This window comes from Pteropus vampyrus, unplaced genomic scaffold (genome assembly GCF_000151845.1).
Source record: "Pteropus vampyrus isolate Shadow unplaced genomic scaffold, Pvam_2.0 Scaffold18, whole genome shotgun sequence".
NCBI lineage: Eukaryota > Metazoa > Chordata > Mammalia > Chiroptera > Pteropodidae > Pteropus > Pteropus vampyrus.
In genome coordinates this window covers 8,252,614-8,267,137 of record NW_011888799.1, presented here as the reverse complement: position 1 = coordinate 8,267,137, position 14,524 = coordinate 8,252,614, and positions in this window count along the sequence as shown.

The window sequence follows — 14,524 nt, the reverse complement described above, 5'->3', positions numbered from 1 at the left end:
GGTGCCTGGGATGCAGAAGTAGAGATGAGTATGATGATTATTTCAAAGGTAAAATTGATAAAACTTGGTGTTTGATTGCAACGTTGGGGGTAAGGCAGAGGAAGAGTCAACAGTGACTCCTGGGTTTCCAAAGTAGCTTGCATGTATATGGTATGTCCCCATCAACTAAGACAGACCTGGCTTATTCACCAATTCATTCTCAGAGACCAATAGAGTTTCTAAGATGTAGCTAGTATTATAGGAATGAAATAATATTTCTGAATAAATCAATGAATGAATGGAGTCAAGCACAGGGCCACGATCTTGCCTCAATGCCAAATGCTAAGGAGGCATTTACACGGAGAGCAAAGTGAACAGTGCCTTGGAGCTAAGTAGCTGGAGGCCTTGCAGGAAAACCTTCAGTTTTAGGATGGACCCCTGTCTCAATAGCCTGAGAGTCACACAAAATGATGCTAAATGAGGACTCTACTATAGCAAGGAGGGAGGATGCCAAATAACCACAAGCAGAGGTGACACGGATCTTTGTCACATTCAGGCTATTGACAGCTCATCGAGTCTCTGAAATAAAAATCGCAGGAGCTTGACCTAGAAAGAAAAAAAAGATTTGGAGACTTTAGTCAGCAAAAGAGACTGAACAAGATTAATGTTTACAAAGTCATGAAAAAGACACCTAAACAAATAGATTCCAGCCTTCTTCTTAGTATAAAAAGGTTACTGGAGGTCAACTAAATGGAAACTTTACTTCCTGTAAAAAAGACCACATAGATTGTGGATCTTTTTCCATTGAGAGGAGGTAAGACTACAGTAGATTTTAAAGAGCATTGAATTGACTATGGCTAATAAAATTACTAGATGTTACTTAGGTATCTGTGGCACATCTTGTATATAGGATGGGATAATTGCTTGCTTTTACCCTCCATCTCTTCCCTTTTTTGTCTTTGTTGAGAACTCTTCCATGGGCTTCACAGATCCTCACTGGGAGCCTTCTTAGAACAAATTTTTAAACTCTCATTCTTCAGATTCCTCACTGCAGAACAGGCATTGTAATACCAACCTTGGAGGACTTGTAGGATTGAGATAATACACATGGCATGTGCTCAATAAATGTCAGGTTTCATTCTCAGAGGCAGAACCCTGTCATTATTTTAGAACGAACCAATCTTTCTGAGTTTCAGCGTGTACATACACACACACACACACACACACACACACACACACACACACACACACGCGCGCACTCATAAATGCATAATCATGTTTCATGACAATTAAATGAGATAATGGAGAGTGAAATGTTTTGTATACTGTGAAGAATTCTCTAAAGAATAAAATGATTACCATTGTGAGGGGATGAGGGCCCCTGATTCTCCTGGAGATACTGAGGATTTTCACCTAGAGCATGCGACTTTTTGTCTTTAATTCAAGGCCTGTGCTTCAGACTGGAGATCTGCACACTGGACTGCTTAAGAGCTAGGCTTAGGACCCCCCTCCAGGACCACCCAGGAGTCTGAGCAGCCACAGGACGCCTGCAGCTTGTTGACTTAAGAATATGAGCCATTGGAATGTACTACACCTGTCTGTACTGGCTACCTATACTTTTAGTCCTTCAAGGTGTTTAATTTAATCTGCAGAACTCTATACAGTGGGACCCTCATTCCCTCTGAGGTTATTGCTTGCTTTTATAACATCAAGCTAGGAAGTTATAAAATTGCAGAGTGTGGGAAAAATACCAAGAACATAACCTTGGTTTGACCACCTACCAACTGTGTGGTCTTGAACAAATCATTTCACTTCTCTAAGCCTCAGTTTCCTAGCCTATAAAATGGGGCTTATAATTTCTGCTGATCTCTCAAGGTTATTATGAGGATCAAGAAAATATTTTGTGCAATATGAATAATTACATAAAGTAAATGTATAAAATTATTATTTCTTGTATCTACTATATTAGTTAGCTTAGGCTGCACTATGCTCCAAGAACACAACAAAGAGTCATATATTGTTCACATAAAGTCAACTGTGGATTGGGTAGCTCTGGAGGGCAACTCTCCTCCATGCAGTGATTCCGGGATCCAGGCTCCTTCCATCTTGAGATGCTAAGATCTCAACATGTGGCTTCCACGGTCATAGTGGCAAAGAGAGGGATGTTGGTTCACCCAGGATGTTATTAGTTGTCTGGAGCTGGTTGTGCATCACTTCTACCTGCATCCCATTGGCAGAACTCAATCATGTGGCCTTGACCTGATTGTAAGCAAGAGTGGGAAATCTAGAGGAGCCCGTGAACTAATTGGTGAATACTATTGTCTTTTCTAGACCTGCACTAATGACAAAGAATTCACATATTTAGGAGATGTGGGACAAAATACAAAGATCTAAAGTTGGACAAGCCTAGATTCAAATCCAAGCTTTGTTTCTTACTAGCTGTATGAATAGTTTGCTTAACTTCTCAGAACCCCAGTTTCCTCCTTTTTAAAATGAGAATATTAAGGAACCTACCTCATAGTTTTGTTGTAAGGATATATGAGGTAATTAACATAAAGTACTTTTAATCTAACACGTAAGAAATGTTTAATAAATGGCGACTGTTCATTTTATTTTTGTTTTAGTCTCTGAATCTTGCTGCTCTACTTCTGTATTTGTGGCAACCTAAGAAGGAAAAATCTTAAGTGTGTGTTTCACTCACCAACTCCCACCCTAGAAACATTTTGTTGCTAATACTACCTGATCAAAATGACCTTCAGAAAGAAGCAATCACTTGGGGGTTACTTATTTATCAAATAAGCACCTTGTATTGTGTTCCAGGTGCCAAGGGCAGGAATCCCACTGTTCCACAGAGTACCTGTGTGCAAATTAGAAAAAAGCACTTCCTCTTGGTATATCGTAATCCTGTGGGGCCCACTGCTTGAAGAATGTGGATCGTATTCTCCTCAGTCAGGCAGGCTTGTGTAGCGACCAACCTACACAACTGTACCAAGAAGCCCTGCCAGAGATACATAAATAAAGCTCTTAAGGAGCTGAGCAGGAAACTCTAGGAAGACAGATCCACAACCAACTGACACTACTCCACTGTGGAGCAGAGAGGAAAGAATGAATAATTTTGTGGACACAAAAGGCAACAAGTTGCCCTTCTTTCTTCTCTTTCTTCCTATAAATAAGCCTGTCTTGGACTGTACTGACTTTCAGTCCTGGATGGTCCATACAGAGTTAAAAAGATTCAATGCCTTTGGTTGGAGGCCAGTTATAGCCCAAGGTACATCATCAGTTAAATCACTCTAGTTTGGCTTAATTGAGATGCATATCAGATCCTTCTCCCAGAAAGCCAGGGGACTCTGTTTTCAAGTCTCTCCTCATCTCTTTTATAGCAGATTGTTTTACTTTGAAGAATTCACTTAACCTTCTTGTGCCTCAGTTTCCCCTAGCATAGAATGGACATGGGATACTAATCACAAGTATATTAAGAGGAAATCAAGTAAAAACATCATGAACTTTGAAAATTATTAACAAATATAAATGCAAAGAGGTTATTTTATTTTTATAATTAATGAACCGCTATAGTAATTAGCAGTCATATTTTCTGTGAGATAGCTTTCGAATATACCTTACTGTATTTGTTCTAAGCAATTTCTTCAAATGAGGACGAAGTGGGTGTTAGTGTATGCTTTTAAGAATTACAGTAAGCTACAAGTAAGAGAAGCCTGAAAAACAGTAGCATAAATAATTTAGAAGTCTTATATTTTTCTCATGTAACTAGAAGTCCATAAATAAGTTTTTCTAGAACTGTTATAGTGCCAGTACCGTGGCCATACTACAAGAGGCCCAAGCGCTTTCCCTGTGTCCTCTCAGTCATTCTTGGCTTATGCTGTCACCTCAGGGTTCTAATACCCTCCAGCATTGCATTCTCATTCCAGGCAGGAAGAAGGAGGAGGAAAAAGGGAGTCCTTACCCCACTTCAAAGAGCTCTGTTCATTACTTTGTTGGCCAAAGGAGTGTCATATGATAACTCTTTTCTGCAAGGGAAGCTGGAAAATGTAGGTTTTGAGCTGGGCACATGGTCCTGTAGGCCAGCAACAAAAAAGAAAAATGAATATTGGGTAGACACCTAACAGTGCAGACCATATAGTGTATGTGACCAGTTTATCGAAACAAGAAATAAAAGAGTGTTAAAAAGTATATGAGGTAACTCACCATATCAATCATCTACTCCCATAATAATGCTGCCTTACCATCATGAAACCTCAGTGATACGCAACAGTACACACCTAGGGTCAACTGGGAGTCAGCTAAGTGGCTCTGCTAATTTTGGCTGGGCTATTCACACGTCTGGGGTTGGCTAGCTTTCGGCTGATCTGGACTGGCTTGGACTAGGACAACTGGGGTGACTCAGTTCTGATCCTCAGTATCTTCTCCTACAGCAGCTCGAGCTGTTGCCATGGCAATGATAGATGCACAAGAGAGCAAGAGGAAATATGCAAGTCCTCTTGAGGTCTAGGTTTAGAACAGATACACATCATTTCCATTTTATACTGCTGGCCAAATAAGTTCATGACTAAGCCCAGAACAACCATGGAGGGCAATTCAGAGTTACATGGCAAAGGGCGTGGATACAGGAATGGTGAAGAATTAGGGTCATTTTTACAATCTCCCCATCCCCGCTCCAGGGACTCTCAGACCTGGAGGCTAAAAGGGTCATTAAGTGGTTAAAAAGGTTTCTCTGGGCAGTAGGGTTCATCATATTCACACTCACTAATGGGTCTGAAGAGTTATGTCTAAGCAGCATGACCATGTTATTTCTTACTTGGGGAGTTGAGTATCTTTCCAGATAATATCAGAATTTTAAAGAGGTGAATGAGCCAGGATGACAAAGGCTGCATCAGGGTGAGGAGGGGGAATACGAACCCTTCAGCTGCAGAAATGGTCCTTCACCTGAACTTGGAACTAACGTAAAACTAAATCCATTTCAAAGCCGCCTTTTCCACACAATGTTGCTATTGTGTGGTGGGTGGTACAGATTTAGCTAACCCTACAAAATCCATTTCCCTGGACACATCCTGCAGGGTTTCTATGACCACCGGTGGTAAAACACCAAAATGGAGCTCATTCATCAAATAGTGCTGTCATTCAGCCCCCTTCCTCTTAGAGGTGCACACTAGAGGGGAGAATTTTTTCTATGGGGTCTTGGGCTTGTCTTTTCATGGTCTTGTAAGTCTCAGCAAGGGGAGAGGAAAACACAGGACAAATAAAAGTATCCAAAAGAAACAGCCAACTGCACAGACACCGTGTTTTAAGACCAGCTTCAGGGGAACCTGACAATGACCTTCCTTCTCGACAGGGGAGATGAACAAGAATGCAGTCAGCATAAGGCTCACACTAGGAGGAAGAAAAATAGGTTACAAAAGGCCTGAGTTCTACTTTAGAATAGTGAGTACTCCTCTCTAGAACTTAATTTCCCAAACAAGCAGGTGCAACTGGGTGGGACTGTGATCCCTTCCAGCCCTTGAAATCTGTGTTAGGTAAAACTAGGAGGTCACCAGCTCAAGGAATTTGTAAAGGACCACGTGTGCATCTTCCTAAAAGGGAGAAGTTGACAGGCCAGCTCAGCATTGAGACGACTGGGGAATAATAGTAAGAGCTCCCATCCCAGGAGAGCTTGCCCCTGACAATAAATAAATCCCTTAGGAGGGGCAGGGGGGCGTGTGTGGCGTGTCCCCAAAGTGGGGCTGTCAAAGAGAGGGCAAAATAGCACCAGGAGAAGATATTTTGGAGAAGGGGGATTCAGAAAACAAACTTTGCTTTAGGAGTCCAGAGGAATTAGGGCACAAAATACTCTCTGATCATGTGTGAGCAGCATTCACCACAGACGCCTCAGTTCTCAGCTCCCAAAAGGATGACCACGTCCACCAGGGATAGCCAGATGGCGTTTCAGAACCCGATGTGTAGTTCTAGAAGAAGAGATTATTATGCTTAGTAATTCGAGGTAGGGGCTCAGAGCCCTTAAATTAATTGGATCCAAACATTCATTCGCTGACCAAATATGACCTGATCACATACTCTATGCCAGGCGAACATGGAACATCTTGTTCTTTTCCTTTCACCATGATATGAATGACAAATGCCATCATCTCTCAGTCACAGGTGGAGATATTGGTCACAGAGATATGACAGAGCCATAGATCAGTTCTAACCAAAAATGCAACAGAATGGCCTCTTGTTTCCCCAGCCTCACTTCTAGACTAAATATCCGGCCCTGATATGCTGTCCACAACCAGGCCTAGGAGCAAAAAATAAATAAATAAAATAAATAAACAAATAAATGCCTTTGAAAATTAGCATACTAGGATATGGAGCTAGTGGGAGGAGGGGGTGAAAAGAAGGATCTTGGAAGAACTCCAGCTACTTTATTTCAGCTTTTTCATTCTGATTCGGTGATCTGGGACACATTGATTCACAACTTTATAGTTCTTACTCAGCATTGATTTATGGGTTGACCAATCTGGGCTTAATCAGTTGGAGAAGGATTGTTTTTTTTGGTCCAATAATGTTATATTTATGAGCCCATGAAGTGCACCGTGGCTGCGGCCTTGCCTGGAGTCAATAGAACAGAACTTCTAAGATCTCGGAGAGGGGAGTTCACAGACCATTTTCTGCTCCCAGATCATGCTTAAAGCTCCGTTGTACATTAAAGGCTTCTGGTGTCATCTCGTATTTAAACTCCAAACTGCCTGTGCATAAATCTTTAACAACTGTGAACAGCTCTGACAGTTTTGAACGTTCCTGGTTCCATCTGCCTGTCGCTTTCCCCCCCTCTTCCTTTCGACTGTGGGAGGAACTAGCCCGAAGCTGGAGCTTCAGACACTGCTGGGTGCTGGCCGGATACTATGCTGCTGGGGGAGGCCAGCGCAGCGTTTGAAAGTGCTCTGGGAGAAGCCCGGCCAAGGCCGTGCAGAGTTCAGCAGGTTATCGTGTGCTTCCGCTCGATTTGTGGTTATTCTGGTTCAGTAACTATAAAGAAATGAGTGGCCTGGATAGACAGGAACTAGTTGAGAAGCCTGCAAAGTGGGGAGGAAATAGAAGTACTCAGATCACAAGCGTCTTTATGTTTTCCTTTGATGGGAAGGAAAGTTTCCTCGTCACTCTTTCGACAATTGTCTATTCTCAGCCCCCACCTCCAGTCAGCCCAGACCAAGTCATTTGCAGGGTGCCTTTAGGCTGGGGTGCCCTGCCTACCAGCCCCATGTGGGTACAAGCAGTAAATGTCCATTGCCAACCTCCACCCCCTAACTCACCTTTGGAACTCTCCCGACAAAGGGTTCACCGTACGATTTATCTTGAGGAGAGAAAAATCTAACAAAAGCAAGATACCACTCAGAAAAGTCAGAAGTGTCTGATAAATGAAGGGAAAAAACTGCAAATTCTAAATTTCTGAGTCAGAACCCTGTAAAGATGACCAGATCTACCTAGAAAGAAGGAGTTTTCACTATCCTGGAAGATTGTTTACCATCACTGGATGAGCAAAGAAATGTCCAGACCAGGGATTGGCAACGTTTTCTGCAAAGGGTCAGATAGTAAACATTTTTGGCTTTCTGGGTCACATACGGCCTCTGTCACATATTACTTTTTTTGCAGCAATTTAAAAATGTAAAGATTGTTCTTAGTTCACAAGCTGAATAAAAATATGTTACGGGCCACAGTTTGCAGACCTCTGGTTTAGAAAACTAAAAAAAAAAAATTCATTTAAAATTTTTGATCCATTCTTTGTGTGTGTGCATATGTATGTTGAGTGTGTGCATCCACTCTCAGAGACACAGACTGTGTTGAAAAAATGTGGACTGACAGTTCCAGACAGTCCCATCCCGTCGTCATCGGAAAGATTCACTCAAAGGGACCGAAGGAGTGCTGCATTTGAAAGAACACGAGACTCAGGAGACTAGAGCTTCCAAACCAGCTCAGCTCCACATCTGTTCAGTGCCCCTGGGCTAGTTCTTCCACCTGGGTAAACTTCCCATATAATGGCACAGTGAAGGGGGTCAGGCCAGATGCTGTCCAAGTACCTTCCTAAATGTGATATTCCATGTAGCCATTTCAAACACTTTTGGAAACAAAGTGGAATATAAGAGGAAAAAATGGCTAATGTCTGTTAGATCTGTTTACTCCAGCTCAAAGCACAGCCAACTTTGAGGTGCACTCTCCCCCCAAATCAGAAAACTCCACTTTGGGAATGGAGTCACTCAGTGCAAGCCCCACTCGGGGAGACCTTGGAGGAAAGCTTGGCCTGGGGGCACTGGCCACCCCTGCCATGCTCGCCACAGAAACAAGCGATACAGCCCACACCGTGCCAAGAATCCGGGCAGCTGAACGAGCCATGCCATTGTGGGCAGACATCGAGGCTCCCAGAGAACAAGCAAAGGCGAGGCCTGGAAGCTGCAACGGAGGCAGGTCGTCATGACCTTCCCGTCTGGGCCAGCACCAGACTGGCCGGCAGACAGGTCTTCATCTCCATCCAAGCAGCCCAGGCGGCCCTCAGGAAGCAAGAGATGGAGCCCATTGCTGCCAGGCTGGACCCTAGGGCTGCTCCCTCCATCAACATTTACTCAGCACTGGTTCCGTGCCTGAATGGTGTCGGGCATAGTGAGGACGGGATGAACGGAATTTGGTGCCTGCTCCTCCGGAAGGGGTGGCTGGGCCAGAGAGCACATGGGCAATAGAAACAACACTTGGTGCATTTTGGAGGAAGATGTTGGAGCTGAGAGCTTTGGAAGATGCTCTCGGTGGCCTCTCATCAGAGGCTTTGCACATTTGCTTTGTGGAAATGGTTTGAGCCCCACTAGATACCTGGCCAGACTCATCCATGAAAGCCAAGGTTAGAGTCAGCCAGCTTGCTGCTTGCTGGGGCCCTTGCTTTATTGAAGGCCTAGCAAATGACCCTGGGACTCTAATGCAGGCAACACAGAAATTGCAAACATTTTTGCATTTTCTGGTTCTCTAAGCAGAGATGGTTGTTTAAGTCAAGTAGCCTGAGAGGATAAGGAGTAAGGGGCGGCAGGGGGCGGGGAAAAGTACAGTTATGGCCAAGTCCCTTTATACATGCAGTGTGGTTAATGACGTTGACCTTAAAGGACCTGAAGATTATCAGTCCTTCAGGGCCACCAAGTTGGCAAAGCCCCCCTGGCCTCTGTCCTTATCCACTCTTTCTTGTACCTTGTCTTTTCCTCCAGCTTCTCCTCCTTTCTCTCCACCCCCAATACATACAACTTCATTGGTGCTATGGCCCCAGTGGGGTAGGAATAGGGATGAGGGGAGAGGGGGAAGGTCCCCTGTTTTACAGTCTACTGTTTCAGTTTGCTGACATTTTCTCATTTTTCAGAGACCTGTTACTTCCAGAGAACAACTCTGCTGCCTCCCCAGGGGAGAATTACCTACTTCCGAAATGGAGAGGTCCGATGTGAGAGGCAGCCCCAGGTGGTGGCACAGCTAGGGCTTTGGAGACAGAGAAATTCCAGGCTCTGTCAGTTACCTGCTGTGTGACCATGGGCAAGTCAGATGATCTCTTTGTGCCTCAATTTCCTGATCAATGAAATGGTCTTATAAACCCTAGTTCCCAACCTAACTTACAGGGTCGTCGTGAGACATAAATGAGATCCTATAAAGAGAACACACGGCACAGGACCAGGCTCCTGATAGGAGCCCAATAAATGTTAATACAAATGTCCCTTAGGTAAAGGAATACGGTCAAGGGCAAGTCCCAGGGCTGGCTTCCTGCCTCCCAGGGTGGCAACAAACTCCAGTTACCCTGTTATTATCCAAGGCCTAACTGCCCATTAAGAAGGTTCAGAAACCCAACCCATGTGCACTCTGCAGTGGGGGCTTCTCCTGGGGACAATGTCCCATTGCCACACTCTCAGCTGTTGAGCTGCATCCGACAAGGGAGCCAAGGTGCCTGTGTCCATCTGTGGCTGGACCCAGAGGGTCAAGCGCTCTTCTGCAGCCATGAGTACTGCCCATGGTGCCTGCTGTGCAGTGCGCTCATGGTTGACCAAGCCTGCTGTCTGACAGACAGCTGCTATCTTTAGATTGACCACTGCTTTGACTCAAGTTATTGCTGACACTCGTCATTTGCCTATTTGCTGTCAGCTGTGTTCCCATCCTTCTTTGCTCTGTTCTGTGTCATAGGGGCTGGGGCCCCACAAACTGCATTTCCCAGACTCCCTCCAACAGGCTCCCAGCTAGGTTCTGGGAAGGGGAGGCACTGGCAGGGGCTGGGAGATGGGGGGAGGAGAGAAGTAACTCTTTCCCTCCTCCCTTCTGATCTCTAATGGGGGTCTCAGGCAGCAGTGACAGCACTAGCGACATCTGAGGGCGACAGTGGCAGTGGCTGCAGTGGCAGGGGCTGTGCCCCGGAAGTATGGCTTCTGGGTTCCTGCCGAAACAACTCAACTCTTATCAGGGCTTTGGGATCACCCTGGTCCTAGGTCCCCCTTGGCTTCTCCAACGCAGGGCTGGTAACACTTTCCTGCAGTTACTCTCCTTGGGTGACCCTACCTTCTCCATGTTCTTCCAGCCTTCCACCAGCCTTGTTTCCAATTCCTAAATGATATCCCCTCTGTGTGAAAAACCTAGATAGCTCTGTTTCCTGGTCAGACTCAGACTCATGTACCATTTGAACGACCATCAAAGATTCACCTCTTCAAGATGGCTTTGCACGTCTCTGTTCTGGCCCACCGTATGTTGATTTTAAAGTTTTACTTTCAGAAGGCAGCCTTGTTTTTATTTCCCCCTGTTTCTAGGTTCTTCGGTGGAACCCCCCAAAGCCCACATGTTCCTCCTACTGGTCATTCACTTCCCCTTTTTGAACCTTAATGAAGCAGCAGCAACCTAAAACAAGAGGTAGGAGCATATGCCTTTCGACGCAGCAGTCACACCTCTAGGAACTTACCTTGCCGACATAATTACAGAAGAGCAAAAACATGTCTGCTCCAGACAGAGTCATTACAGCCCTGCGCATAGTCATGAAAAATTGCAAACATAAAGAGAAGATTCGTTGAACAAATTTTGCTTCATACATAACATCTATTTTTTCCATCTATTATCAAGCTAAAAAAAAAAACAAAACAGGCTGCAGAACAGCAAGCATGGTATCATCACAGTAAAGTACGGCTGCACACACATGGATGCATTTGTGCAGAGACACAGATGTTTCAAACAGTAGTTGCCAAAATATCTCTTGGGGGCGGGATTGGGGCGGGGCATATATTCTTCTTTGTTCTCCTCCGTATTATCTGAATGGATACAATTGATGCGTTCCTATTATAAAATATTGTTTTATTTTAAAAGGCGGTATGCTGGGATGACAGCAATGAACAAAATAAAGATTCCTTCCCTCGTGGAGTTAACATTCTAATGACAAAAAGTAAAGTAAGATATATAACCTGTGAGGTAGTGAAAAAAGCAAAAAAGGAGAACGAGAAATGCATCTGGGGAATGGAGGGAAAGGAAGGAGTTATAACTTTTAAAATGATGATGACATTTGAGCATTTGAGCAAAGACTCGAAGGGAATGAGGGAGAAAGCCATGTGGGGGAAGAGCGGTTCAGGCTGCAAAAATAGCCAGTGCAAAAGCCCTGAGGTACGTGAGAGAAGTAACAAGGAGGATTGTGTGACTTTAGCAGAATAGAATGATAAGAGATGATGTCAGGCAGGTGGTGGGAGACTAGATCAGGTAAAACTCTGGCTCTTACTCTAAGTGAGATGGAAGCCACTGGAAAGTCTTGTGCAGAGGAATAACCTGGTCAGATATATTTTTTATAAACCAGTCTGGCTGCTCTGTAAGAATACGGAGAGCACAGAGAGGCCAGTTAAGAGGCTATTGCAGTAACTCAGGCGAGAGAGGACAGTGGCTTGGACCAAATGGTAGCAACAGAGGTGGTGAGAAGTGGTTGGATAATGGAACTCATTAGCAGGCAGAATCAATGTAACTTGCTGTTAGAGTGCATATGGGCATGAGAGAAAAAGAAAAGCCAAGGATCTCTTCAGTTAGAATGAGAGTGTACTCAGATCACTGCCCTACCCAGTGCAGAATTCTTTCTGCTGCAGCATCAACAACACCCCACCTGGTCTCTGCTTGAATGCCTTCAGAAACAGACCCCTCATGACCTCACAAAGAAGAGGTACTGTAACTGCTGATAAATTCTTCCTTGGCTTAAGCCTGCTATTCTCTGCCACAGGCCTTATGTTGACTTTCAGCCTGCCACCTTGAACCATCCTCTGCTTGTCTTATGTTGTGCCAACTCTAATAATACCTTAAATCTTGGGAAAAATAGGTATCAGGACGGTTTAGCATCACTTGAAGGTAAGTTTCTATCTAAAATCTACGAAACTAGGTTTCCTTTTTTCTGCTGAGCCCTTTCAAATTTTAATATATATTTTTTAAACTCAATTTCTTTTTTACCATGACCTCCTGGACATTGGCAAATTTCCCTTGACTGTACCTTCTGCGAGATGAAGGCCAGTCCTGCCCTTTCCATCCCCATTCAGCCCCATCTCTAAAAAGCTAGACCAGGCCCAGTTTCTAAGGCCTCATTCACTTTTCTCTGCTCTTCCTGGATGGAATGAGTGCTATATCAACTCCTTCCTCTGATTTCCTCAATCTGAATCATATATATATATATATCTCCTTAAATCACTGCTCTACCAGGTGTAGAATCCCTTTTAATGCAGCATCAACAGCGCCCCATCTGGTCTTTGCTTGAATGCCATCAGAAACAGACCCCAACAGTATGTGAGTATATTATGTGTGTGTGTGTGTGTGTGTGTGTGTGTGTGTATACACATACAAACATACATATACTGGGATTCTGACCAAAGGATTTAGTCATTGTATTCTGAATGTAGGATTTATATGCCAGCCCCTCTTTTTTCCTGAAAGATTTACTTTTGCTATTATTATTTTTAATCTAATACAAAAGAAGTCAGTTAAAATGAGAATGAGACTGTTGAAATGCACAGACAACTGAAACCCCGTGTGCTGATGATCCCCCAAAGCTACAGATGAATACCAGTTTAGCTGCTTCTTCAGCTAAAGAGAAGAACAAAGGGTGGTCACTTTGGGCCATGAATTCTCTTTCTGAATAAAAGGGGGGCCTTAGTCCTTCAGAGACAGTAAGGTGGTTCAGATCAGAGTGCATGCCTCTCACTCCACAGGGCCCTCCTGACCCAGGACCCAGGACAGAGGAAGTAACAATACCCAGTAACCATAAAAGGTCATCCGAACAGTACTTTCTACAGTGCAAAGCCCCATCACCTCTATGTCTGATTCTGATAGGTCCTGTCAGAGCAGGTGCTATCATGCCTATTTGAAACAGATTAAGAGACTGGGCTCAGAGGGGTTAAATAATTCTCCCAAGTCAAACCCCAAGTAGCCTGGCCTCCATATGACTGCCATTTTCTCTACCACTGCTGCTTCTCCACATCCCCTTCAAATTATTTATACACAGGAAACTGATAATCTCTCTGTGTGTGAGATTCTAGGCTGGAAGCCCTTGGAGGGAGGGCAGGATCCTTATTCTACTCATATTTTTGTCACCAGGGGCAACAGCAGTGTAGACACTCCATAAATGTTTTTGAATTGGTTAGAACTCCACTGAAGCTTCTTTAGAAGTTAGTGGCTAAATCTAATACATTTTGGCTTAAAATACATACATACATACATACATACATACATACATACATACATACATACATATATATATAAATATTTAAAAAACAAACAAACAAACAAACCCTCCCACAGAACTGATTGAAAGTTTTGGCAAGAGGTTGAGGAATCTAGGCCTCTGCAGGGTGCAAGGACAAGCAGTATTCCTGGGGAACGGTGGCAGCTTGAACTCACAGGAATCCCAAAGCAGACAACCCCTTACTACTACTATTGGCTACTACTTGGTTACTACTCAATGTGTGTCTTGGGCCAGTAGCATCAGCATCCCCTTGGAGCCGATTGGAAATGCTGAGTCTCAAGCCCTACCACAGAGCTGCTGAAGCAGAGTCTGCATCTTAACAAGCTCTCCTGCACACCAAAGTGTAAGAAACAGGGGTGGGGCTGGGGGCTGAAAGTGCAGAGAGAGACCAATGCACCAGCTGTGGGCCCCGCCAATGCTCTGGGATGGGATTTTACTCTGTGCAATGTGATTTCTGACCTCTGGTTTGTCTCTGGGAAAAAAACAATATATTTGCTCCTGGCAAATAGTCACACTTTATTAAAACTCTGTTTCAAAAAGGAAGGTGAGAAGAACCCTGCCTCGTTATGCAAAGTCAAATCCTGAAGGCCATAGGATATTCCAGATTTCTGAAATTCCATCCATGTCTCAGCCAGGGGACATTAGCAAAGTCTGGAAACGTTTTTTCATTGTCTTAGCCGAGGAGGGTGGTGTTCCTGGCATCTAGTGAGTAGAGGTCAGGGATGCTGGCTTCCTCCTTTTTGCCAGTCACTCTGTGACTCAGTTTCTGCTCCAATCCAGAGAAAAGGGGTGGATTTAACC